The following is a 12,010-nucleotide window of genomic DNA, read 5'->3' on the forward strand; positions in this document are numbered from 1 at the left end:
TCTAAAGATGCAGTTGTGGTTAAGACCGGTGGTTCAGGCATGCATTGTTGAGGCATGCGCTATTCCTTCACACAACCCAATTTCAGCTGTGGCTTTAATGTAATAAGGTGGCGGTATAATAGAATGTAATGTTTAATGTTAAATAGAAGCTACCCTGATAATGATAGCTGTGCTGATTATTAACCGTAAAGCATATAGGATGTATCCATCTCAATTTAATTCCAACTTCCCTACTTGGAACGTCATTATGAGTTCGGCGAAATCTGGTGACGGGTTACTGGTGGGACGGAATCTATGATTCCAACGAGTATCCCAAAACCCAATTTCAGTGATTATGCAATTTTTCTGCCCAGGATGGTGAATAACTCTTCATCCCCGGAGATATGTCCTTTACTGGGCATTTTATTAACCCCTTCGCTGCGGCGCCGCCATGCTCGTGACGGAACCACGCCGTCATGAGTCACGGGCGAGCTGTGCTCATGACGGCGTGGTTCCGTCACGACTCTGCCCACTCTCTATTTCGCCCGCACAGGCGGGGAATCAGTGCCACGTGGGAGGAGCGGCCACAGCATGACGGAATCACGCCGTAATGAGCACACGCCCCCGTGGCTCATGACGGCGTGGTTCCGTCATGCGCACGCAAGGGGTTAAATTCCAGTGAATAAAATGCTGACATTTTCTGCCTCCTCAGCAGAAGGGCTGTGGGAAGGTAAAGAGGGGGAGCACAGAAGGTCTGGACAGGCTGCTGTCTGCTTTGGTCCATTAATGTCTGTTGCTGCAGAGGCTGGGCAGAGGCAAGGCAGTGCTGCTGCCCACAGCCCCTGCAGTAGCATAGTCAAATCTAGTGTGTTGTTACACACCCAATAGCTTTGGGCCCAGGGAGACTTGTACTTCTGAGATGCGGAGTTTCAGCTGGAGTTATTGCTCTGCATGTAACACCACAGCTTACAATGAGGTCCGCAGACTCTCCTGAGCCTATTAAAAAAGGCAAAATTAGCTATAATATTATACGTTTTTAAAAGTTAACTGATGTTTATGACCACGTTTACCTCCGTTACTCTTCCCAGGAGTTCTCTTACAGATTCCTGGCAGGTGTTAGTCAATATACTAGTGCTTATCTGTAAATTTCACTCAAGGGGTGGATTGAGGTATTCCTAGTCATGATTAGTCTAGAACGTTTATTTAAGTCAACTAACAAGTACCTTTGTGAGCCTAAAGAAAAGCCTCACATTTCAATTTCCACCTCGGAAAGAGTCATGGATGTACTCTAGCCAAGTGTTGGCATAAATCGTTTTCCAGGGTAGAAAGGGAAATGGACCAGCCCCACATTTCGCTGTGGTGTATGGGTGCAGAGAAGATGAACCAAAGAAAATGTGCGTTGGCACAGGAGATTCCATTTCCCTGTGCAGAATTCTTAATCTCAGAGAAGAACGTACACAGAGGGACTTGAATACTGATTGGAAATCCCTGGATTTCCATAGAATCTGCATGGAAACATATGTTAAGTGCAGCTTTCCATATGGCTTCCAATTGGGATTTTGTACCCGGATATTATATTGTGTCTCAGACATCTACTTGCCACCTGATTCACGTGAGAGAAGAGCTGGGCTTGTCTTGCAGTTCACTTGAAGTACTTCAAGTGGAATTAATTAAACCAACCATTGGCTATTTTATACCCTGGTACAATTGTCACAGGGCCAGTTTTTAAACATTTAGGATTAACTTTATAATCCTCAAAATTACACAAAATAACATATGGCCAATGCACTAGGTGGTCTTACACATAGATGTGGGGCTCCTCCTCGATTTACTTAGGCATATTTCCTTCAGTTGCTGGTGTATTTGATATGTCAGTCAACCTTTCCACACATGGGGATCTATTTCAGGAACCACTATTTTATAGCACCATTTGATTCCACTAATTGTAATGTGGTGGACTGGTGTGGGGTCTTTGACAGAGGGTAACAAATGTACATTGACGCCTCAGATGCCACCTTCCAAGCGATTCTTGCGAAGCCCTGACATGTTTATTCAAGACATCTCCATTGAAGTACTAGTAGCAGTGACACAGTGGTGTCATGCGGAAATGTTTGAGTGTGCTGTGCATTGAGCCACATTCAAGCGCGCTAGGCTTATTGAGTTTTTAGCGGAATAGATTGCTAGTGCATTATTGTATGACTGAAGGATGTGCTTACATTACGGCAGGTCATATCTGCACAGATGATACACTTGCCTACCCACATTGCCTTTGTGACTGTGGAACCATTGCTTTGTTGAGGAAATATTGATTTGTGCATGCATGCTTCACAAATGGAACAATGTTTTATTTCTGAATGTATCACAGAGAAAGAGAAGGCAGCAGATGAAGCGATATGAAGGTTGGAAAGATGCAAACACTCATGACAGTTATCAAAAATGTCCATCAGTTATCATTAACTGAAATTAACACAGTAACATACAAAAATAGGCTCATGTGGAAGTGGCAGCAGTATAAGGGAAGACTGCTACAAAGCTAACAACCAGAACATAAATGCTTCCACCCGCACTGGACAACTCGTAATATCAAGAATTTGTACACAATCCTTGATTGTGCTTTTTACCCACAATAACACTCATTGACGTCACTCAGAATAACCAGGAGCCTAAATCGTCCCGTAAACCCATGACTCCACTATGTAGTTACCACCTTATCCTCTCCTATTCCTATCCTAAATGGTTTAGTTGGAATGAGGGACACCATATTGAAGTGGTTTTTTTCCCACTCAAATTCAGCTTGTTTTCCCTCGCTCTGAGCTTTTCTCCCAATGCTATTTTGTCAAGGTACCCACTGGCGGCGGGAATCTCACATCATATTCAGGGGCATATGCACAAAGAAGTGGAGGAGTGAGGCGTTGCCTGTCATGGCTTAACGTCTTGCTCTGCCACTTCAGAAATGCAAGGCTGCACCATATTTACAAGAATATGGTGCAGCCTTGCGTTTCTCTCTGCGCTGGTACTACGCTTAGCAACCTAGTGCCACTGCCACTGCCAACGCAGGCACCTGTGCACCATAGTGCAAGGGTGTCTACGTGCAGGGGAAGATTGTTTATATAAACAATCTTTAAATGCTTTTTGTCACTTCTATGCGTGCTGCTTAACCCCTTCAGCGCTGCGCGGATTCCCCCGCGGTGCTGAAGGGTTCGAGTGCGGGCGGGGCCATGACGGAACGGTTCCGTCATGAGCACAGCTCAACCGATGCTCATGACGGAATCGTTCCGTCATGAGCATGGAAGGGGTTAATGCAGCACACATGGAAGTTACAAAATGTAATTTTCTTAAAAAGATTGTTTATGTGCAGGAAGGGTCACCTTCCTGAACTTTAGCAATTCAAGGCATTTATTTTTTTCCAGGTGTGCTGCACAAGGCAGCACACATGGAGAAGGCAAAAACGAGGAGAAATAAAGCATTTCTTCTCGTTTTGCCAAGTTAAGACCAGGTTTTCCCTGGTCTTAATTTAAGTGCTGCCTCCTATGTATGCCACTGTTATACCTGCTGCTCAGCCAGTGTGACTGTGGTGGTGAAATGTTGGTGTGAGAGGTGGCTGTGGAATGTTGGTGAGTGAGAGAGTCAGTTGAAGGATGGGCTGAGCAGCAGGAAGGCTGCTCCTGGTGGAGCTCCTACATTGTAACATCTATCCTGAATAAATCAACCATCTTAATATCTACATGGACCAGGCATGCTTTATTACAACATATTTTGGCGACAATTTTAAAGAAACTGATGAAGAATCTATGCGTGCAAGTGGACGGAAACCAAACTACCAGTAACTACAGCCTGAAGAATTTACTGGAAGGAAATTTTAAGGAACCTGAAGAAGCACAGTAGAAGGACGGTATGCACCCAGCCCCACCAGTGTCCTAATCCACCGGACAGCCTACCACCCGGGGCATACTTCACAGCACTCCTGGTGAACTGCGCATTGCTTGTTCTCGGCTGGGTTGTTTACTACACAAAGTATGGTGAACGTGCATGGACTTTGCCTTGCCTTGTCACATCGCTGCTTTCGGTGAGCTATAGTGAGCATTTTACGTATTATATTTTTCCTGGCATCCTTTTATGATTGTTGCTGGCCAGTGTGTGCTCCTGTCAATTGAGGACTTTAATAGTTGCTTTATGTCTGTTACGATCTCCTTCAAAGTTTAAAGCAAACTATGGGTGCTGCAGTCGGGCTGCATCCACTCAAACGGCAAGGACTGATGATCAAAGAACTACTCATGACTCATGAGAGATAAATGAGCACCTGCATTGCAACGTTGGGAGCCGATTGCTTGCATCAACCCATTGTTTGTACTGGTCTCTTGCCGACACCAGTGAGTTACACAGTGACAGTTTGGCAGCAGTGTTGCAGTGTCGTGCCCGTTTGAAGGTGTGCTGTTTGAATCTGCTCGGGTGCCCTCGCCTGATCAGCTGGTCCATGCTGGAAGTGTAGGACTCAGAGTCACGCGGAGTCTCTTCAGTGACGTCATCACTCGGGGATCCTGGAATCTTCATTTCTGACGATCCAGTCTTTCACCGCATCATTATCTCTGTGCAGCGGGGGCATGGCCTGCAGCCGATGAGAGCAGACGCGAGCTGACTCCGACCGCCGCTTTCCCGAGTTTAACTATCCTGAGCCCCAAATAGCCCTCGGAAGGCAGATTTTCTGACCTGAGAACCCCTGGTATACTTAAGTAGCGGCAGCGAGTTCAGATTGCCTGCTTCGCTGCACCGCAAGAGGTAGATAACGGAGCTTGCTGGCAAGTGGAGCGTGGCAGCATGATGGCGACCGGACTGTGACTGGTGGTGCGCAGCAGTCGTGGCTCACTGCCAGGGCAGCAAAACTCATCTGCGGGACCCATCCTGACCCGCCGAAAGCCTGGAAGAGTTGCCGGCTTGGTGGAGATGCCACAATTCAGACTGTCCCTGCACGCTTGCGAACCATTGGGAGCGCCCGCAAAATGGCGCCCGTGCCTCAGCTGGCCTGAACTGGCTGATGTGGAGGTGAAGCTGCCCTGATCCCCTGCGGAGCTCCGAGATGCCTGGTGAGGGTCCGGTGATTGAGGCACAGTGACTGCTGGTGCACCAGGGTCGTGGCTCACCGCCAGGGCAGTAAAGCTCCCTTGTGGGACCCATCCTGACCTGCCGAGAGCCTGGAAGAGTTGCCGGCGGGGTGAAGACGCCGCAATTCAGACTGTCCCTCTCGGCTGCAACGGGGCGGCTGCGAACCACCGGTAGAGCCCGCAAAATGGTATCCCCGGCTCGGCTGGCCTGAACTGGCTGATGTGGAGGTGAAGCTGCCCTGATCCCCCGCGGAGCTCAGGGGCACCGAGTGAGTGCCTGGTGATTGCAGTGCTGCTTGCAAAGTGCTGGATCTGGCGGCTACAGCCTGCCCGCGCCTGGGGGCTGTGAATGGGGAGCCTTGCAGGGACCGGATAGAGAGGAGCCCACGTGGGGAGCGGCCCAGCGCTGTGAGTCCAGGACATCAGTGGGAGAGTCCGGAATCAGGGAGCCCTCCTTTGCCCACATCCCTGACCTGAAATACTGTGGGAAGATCTAGCCTGTAGGACTGCAGGTTTGAGGTCAAGGCCCCGCGGCGCCGATTACAAAATGGCGGCCGAGCCATAAATATTCTGCAGCGACCGCCACGATGAAGAGATGTCCCTGCTTCCCCGGGGAACCCCGAAACACTTCAAACAGGGGCGGGAGCCTTATAAGAGTGACAATGCGTTGGAGGCCCCAGTGAGCCAGTAAGGCCCCGCCAGATCCCGGTGGCGTTGGGTGGGGGAAATCCGTGCCGTGAAACCAGACTAGGCCAGCTCAGGAAGTAGCCCGAATGACCTGAACCAGACTTCTGCTGGGGTGGATTAGTGGCGGGTGTGGTAACGGAGCCATCCGGCCCGTTCGGAAACGCAACCTACGCATCCACGCACCCGGAGGGCGGGCACGCCCGAAGGGATAAATAAACGGGCGCAAGACCGCTCGTGGTCTTTGGCCCACCCATCTACACCTGTCTCCCGTGTCCCTCTGTGCATGCCCCTTCAGCTCAGGCCTAGCGAAACACCACATTGGCGACGAGGCGGTGTAAACTCACGCCTCGCCCCTCCCGTGCACCTGCCCTGAGGAGTTGCTGCACGTCGACGCTTCCCTGAGGTCCGCGAAGGCGGGACAGACCGCGGGACCACACGCGCGCCCTTGCGCGGACCGGCCAATCTGCGGTGACGCTCCGGAGCCCTGGAGAGGGATCGTAGGCCCGCCCACTGCCGGTAAGCTCGCCCCGGAGGGGAGAATCAGCCCTCGCGAGCCCGCGCTGGGTCTGGTTGGGGTGGGAGTGCCCCATCGTCGTCTGCCTGGCCAGGCCCCTGCCTCATCGATGTGTGCGCGAGGGAAGGGACCTACAAGGGTGTCCTCATCAGCGCCTGCCTGGGAGGCTCAGCCCACAAGCAGATCAAAGGGAGCAGTCAGTGGTCTCGCCCGCGCGCAGCGCCAGCCAGGTGACAGCAGTCGTCTCAGACAAGGGAGGAAGTATACAGTGGTCTCGCCCGGGGCCCAGAGTGCTAAGACAGGGAAGCAGACCTGCAGACACAACACCAGAAGAGCGTGTCTTGACGGAGAGGCGTAGCAGGCATGACCACCCCCAGCACCAGTGGAGGAGGCACTCAGCAACCGCCACCGCAGCGGGCCGCGCCGCCAGCGCCCGCCCCGCCTGGGTATGGCACGGAAGCCCCGCTCCCTCCGTTTAGTGAGCTTTCGGACCCCTCCACGGCGGCGGTGCGATGGCGCTCATGGATCGGACGGTTGGAACACTACTTTGTTGGGGTGCGAGAAACGGATGGAACAGTCAAGAGATCTCTCCTCATGTGCTACGGAGGCGAAGAGCTGTACGACCTCTTCGAGACCCTACCAGACAGAGGGAACGACGACGACTATGCAGGCGCTGTAAGGGCCCTAAATCGTCACTTTGACCCACAGACTAAACCCGACTTCGAGTGGTTTAAGCTCTGCCAGGCGCGACAAGAAGAAACGGAAACCATCGACAACTTCTATGCCCGCCTCCGCAAGCTCTCACTATCGTGCACGCTACCGGACCAGAGAGCAGAAATTCGGGCGCAGCTCATCCAGGGATGCCGGTCGGTCCCACTGCGGCGCCTCATCCTACGGCAGCCGGGCATCACCCTCGACGAGATCTTGATTCTAGGCCGATCCCACGAGCTATCCAATGCACGTGCGGACGCGATGGAAGCGGCCCTCAACCGGCCGGCAGCGGCCCAGAAAGTGCCTGCGGTCAAAGAAGAGAGGGTGGATGTACTCCAGAGGCGACCGACTCAGCCGCGTGGAGCCAAGAGGGCTCCCCAGAGGAACACCTGTGGCAACTGCGGCCTGGATCACCCACCAGGGGGAAGGTGCATCGCGAGAGGACAGACGTGTTTGAAGTGTGGACGAGCGAACCATTTCGCAAAGGTCTGTAGAAGCGGAAGAGGGCGAAGCAATGCCGGTGGCACACGAGGTGCCGCGGCGAGTGTGCGCCAACTGACGCTGGAGGATTCCCCCGCCCAGGGCGACAACACCCAGCTGGAGTTTGATGGCGGGACGGAAGACGACGAGGTGTTCTTCGTCTCGTTTGTCGGCAGAGAAGGCACGAGCCGCAGGCCGCCGCCCATGTGCGACATCACGGTGGCCTGGTCTCCGGTGAGCGCTCTCATCGATACTGGGGCGTCAGTGAACGTGATGGATAGCTGTCAGTATGAGAAACTGTCGCCGCGACCACCCCTGCGACCCTCTAAGGCCCAAATATTCACGTATGACAGCGACAAGCCGCTGTCCCTGCGAGGAGTGATTGAAGTTGAAGTCGTCAGCGACGGGAGGAAACTGGCCACGACGTTCCACGTGACGGAAGGAAAACGGGGCACCCAGCTTAGCTGCCACACCGCCGAGGACCTGGCGCTGGTATTCTTCGCGAACCAGGTGCACGACCTGCACGCCAGGGAGATGTTGAAGGACTTCCCCATGCTGTTCCGCGGTCTCGGATGCCTGCGCGGGAAACAGTTCAAGCTACACGTGGACCCCACGGTCCGGCCCATGGCGCTCCGGCATTGGAGGATACCATTCCTCCTGCGACCACAAGTGGAGGAGGAGTTGAAGAAGTTGGAGGACCTGGGGGTGATCGAAAAGGTGTCGGGCCCCACCCCGTGGGTATCCCCCCTCGTCGTGGCACCCAAACAGCCAGGCGCCATCCGCTTGTGCGTCGATATGCGCCTCCCGAACAAGGCCGTAAAGCGCGAAAGACACCTCACGCCCACCATGGACGACATTGTGGCCGACCTCAACGGCGCCCAGTGGTTTACAAAACTGGATCTCAATGCAGGATACCATCAGCTAGAGCTCCACCCGGACAGCCGCAATATCACCACGTTCTCCACCCACGTTGGCTTGCGGCGGTACAAGAGGCTGAGTTTCGGGATCTCGTCAGCCGCGGAGGTGTTCCAGAATGCTATACGCGAAACCCTCTCTGGTCTCCAAGGAGTCATAAACCTGAGTGACGATATCCTCGTGTTCTCGAAGACATTGGAAGAGCATCACAGGCATCTTCGAGACACACTACAGCGGCTGGCGGACAATGGCCTTACCCTGCACGAATCCAAGTGCTCTTTCTACCAGGAGTCGGTCGAGTTCTTCGGCTACGTCTTCTCGAGGGAAGGGTTGAGAGTCGATCCAAAGAAGGCTGAAGCAATCCGAGCAGCCCCGAGGCCCACATCTGCCACCGAGATCAGGAGTTTTCTAGGGATGGCAACCTATTGTGGGCGGTTTATTCCCAATCTCGCGTCCCTGTCGGAGCCACTCCGCCTCCTCACAAAAAGCGGCCAACCCTGGATCTGGGCAGCGAAAGAAGATCTAGCGTTTCAGGCGGTCAAGGACGCGCTCATCGACGACAAGGTTATGTCGTATTTCAGACCACATCGACAAACAGAGGTGGTAGTGGATGCCAGCCCCGTCGGGCTGGGTGCAGTCCTGATGCAAGAGACGGAAGCGCGAGAGTGGGTCCCCACCGCGTATGCCAGCAGGGCCCTGACCGCCACCGAAATGCGGTATGCGCAGATAGAACGAGAGGCGCTGGCCATCAAGTGGGCCTGCCAGCATTTTCACCTTTACCTGTATGGCCACGACTTCCGGGTGGTCACCGACCACAAGCCCTTTGTCCCGCTCTTCGCTGGCACCGCACGACTGGGCCCGCCACGGATCGAGAGATGGGCAGTCCAGCTGCAAGCCTACCGGTTCGAAGTAGTATTCCGCCCTGGGGCCAATAACCCTGCTGACTTCCTGTCAAGACACCCGGGCCCATCCCGGTCGGGTCCAGACCCGTCTGATGTTGATTGCACTGAAGAATTCGTCCGGATGGTGTCACAAGCGGCATGCCCGGTGGCACTCACGCTGGAGGACATTGGCAAGGCCACGGAGATGGACGAATGCCTCATCAAAGTAAAGCAGACGCTAGTGAACCGGAACTGGCGGAACTTCCTGGACGGGGTGCAAGCCCTCACCGAAGAAGAACGGATATTCCGGCAGCAGGTGTGGAAAGTGCAGAGTGAGCTCAGCGAGGGGCCACAGGGAGTGGTCATGAGAGGCACCTCACTCGTAATCCCGAGGAGTCTCCAAGGAGAGGTGGTTCGCCTAGCTCACCAAGGGCATCAAAGCGTCTCCAAGGCCAGGTTACGGAGTAAGGTGTGGTTTCCAAGGATGGATGCCATGGTAGAGGAAGTCGTCCGCAACTGCCACTCGTGTAACATCACTGGGGGCGAGCCGGCACCGCATCCGGTGATCACGGAAGACCCGTGTCAAGAGCCCTGGTCCAAGCTGTGCGTGGATTTCAGATCCTTCCCAGATGGGCGACACACACTGGTGTTAATGGACTCGCACTCAAAGTTCCCGGTGGTGGAGGTGGTGCCCTCCACAGCGTTTAGCCAGGTGAAAGCAGCGTTGGACCGCACGTTCGCCATGATGGGTCTGCCCGAGGAAGTCCGGTCTGACAATGGGCCGCCCTTTCAGGGCAGAGAGTTCCAAGAATACCTGGCAGCCCGAGGAGTCCGGCACCGGAAGATCACCCCGCAGTGGCCCCAGGCCAACGGAGAGGTGGAACGGTTCATGCGCACGATGAACCGGGCGCTGAAAATCGGAGTGGACCAAGGGGAGGATGCGGAGCAATGCCTTTCACAATTCCTCAGCGCATACCGCCGGACACCTCACTGTACCACTCGGTGTGCACCTGCTCACCTCCTATTCCAGAAGGCCCCCAGAGACAACATCCCGGCGAGTCAGTCGTGGCAGCCTCGGCCACTGGACCAAGGTGCAGCTCAGACCAGGAGGCGGACCTCCAATGAAAACGCCAGTCGGGCTCGGAGGGCCCAGGTGAGTAATTTCCAGGTGGGAGACAAGGTCATCATGAAGGATTGCTATCCGAACTGGAAGTATCGCACCCCGTTTGAATCGGAAGTATGGGAGGTAGTCAAGGTGCAGGGCACCATGGTGTCGGTCCAGAGAGGAACACGAGTAGTTACCAGAAACACATCCTGGTTCAAGCAAGTCCCCACGGCCCCGCGAGAGGCTGACCCACCGGAGGAGGAACTTGATGCAGGAGAAGGTTGTAGCTCGTCCGGAGGGCAGGGGAGCCCACAGCGGGGTGCGCCCCAGCAACCAGGCGCTGAAGTGCGAGGTGACGGGACGAACGGGTCCCCGAAAATGCAGGGGCACCCAATGAGAGAGGAGCCTGCGGGACCGGACGAGGTGAAGTACCCCAGAGCCAGAAGTATGGCCTCCGGCCGAATCCAGCCCCTAACCAGAGACTGAGGGACTTTGCATGGTGTGCGCAAGAGAGCCGAACAGTTCCATAGCGGATGGTCTCTCTATCTGAAAGATGGGAGGGATGTGGTAACGGAGCCATCCGGCCTGTTCGGATACGCAACCTACGCATCCACGCACCCGGAGGGCGGGCACGCCCGAAGGGATAAATAAACGGGCGCAAGACCGCTCGTGGTCTTTGGCCCACACATCTACACCTGTCTCCCGTGTCCCTCTGTGCATGCCCTTTCAGCTCAGGCCTAGCGAAACACCACAGCGGGGAGCCTTCACCCAACTACGCCGGGGCCGTCAGAATTGCAAATGGAGCCTGTGAGCCTGAAAGAACAGTTCACCAGTGGGCACTCATGTGGTGGCTGGTGCTAACTCCCTACTGAGACTGCGCAACAACAAAGTGGACCCCAGCAGCGACCTCCCATCCACCCACCAGGCGTCCTGACCCCCAAGCAGAAGGGGGACAACCGGAACATGCATCGCGGGGACACGGGCTGGCCCTATAACTAGTGGCGGAGAACTATAGGGCCATCGCCGGTGAGAGGGACGCGACTGCGCAGCGGTTGCGCCAAGTGCAGAGGGTGGCCTACCTTTCGCATATGCCAATAGGAAGAGGCCGCTGGGAGTACCTGGGGCGAATTGATGCGGGAGAACGCTGGGGGTCACTAACAAGACCTCTGGGCCACTGAGGAGAGTTTCCATCAGTGGGACCACTTGGCCCACAACACCTGCAGTGGGAAGGCCAACTATAGGCAACAGCAGTGCCTTGTATGCGCGTCAGAGGAGCACGAGGTGTCACAGGTGACCTAGCAGAACTGGTAGTGCCCCAACGCATTGAGCACGGTGGGCACAGAACTCTTGCCTACGCCGCACCAGTACATCACGTCTTGGAATGGGGAGAGCACAAAAGAAACAGGGGTTCGCTGTCCTCAGTGCGGATGCCCCAGGAACCCACTCTGAAGAGGAGGATGACTTGCCCGAAACAAATGGAGCCCTGTCCTCCCGCAAACCTACCTTGGCTGACATCATGCAGGCCATAACGGCCTCCAGAGAGGCGCTGGAGTGGAAAATTGATGCTATCGGAACAGACCTCAGCCTGCTAAAAGATGAGCATCGTAAGCTCAAGGACAGAGTGTCCAGCAATGAAAAA

The sequence above is a fragment of the Triturus cristatus genome, chromosome 9, assembly GCF_964204655.1.
Source record: "Triturus cristatus chromosome 9, aTriCri1.1, whole genome shotgun sequence".
Classification (NCBI taxonomy): Eukaryota; Metazoa; Chordata; class Amphibia; order Caudata; family Salamandridae; genus Triturus; species Triturus cristatus.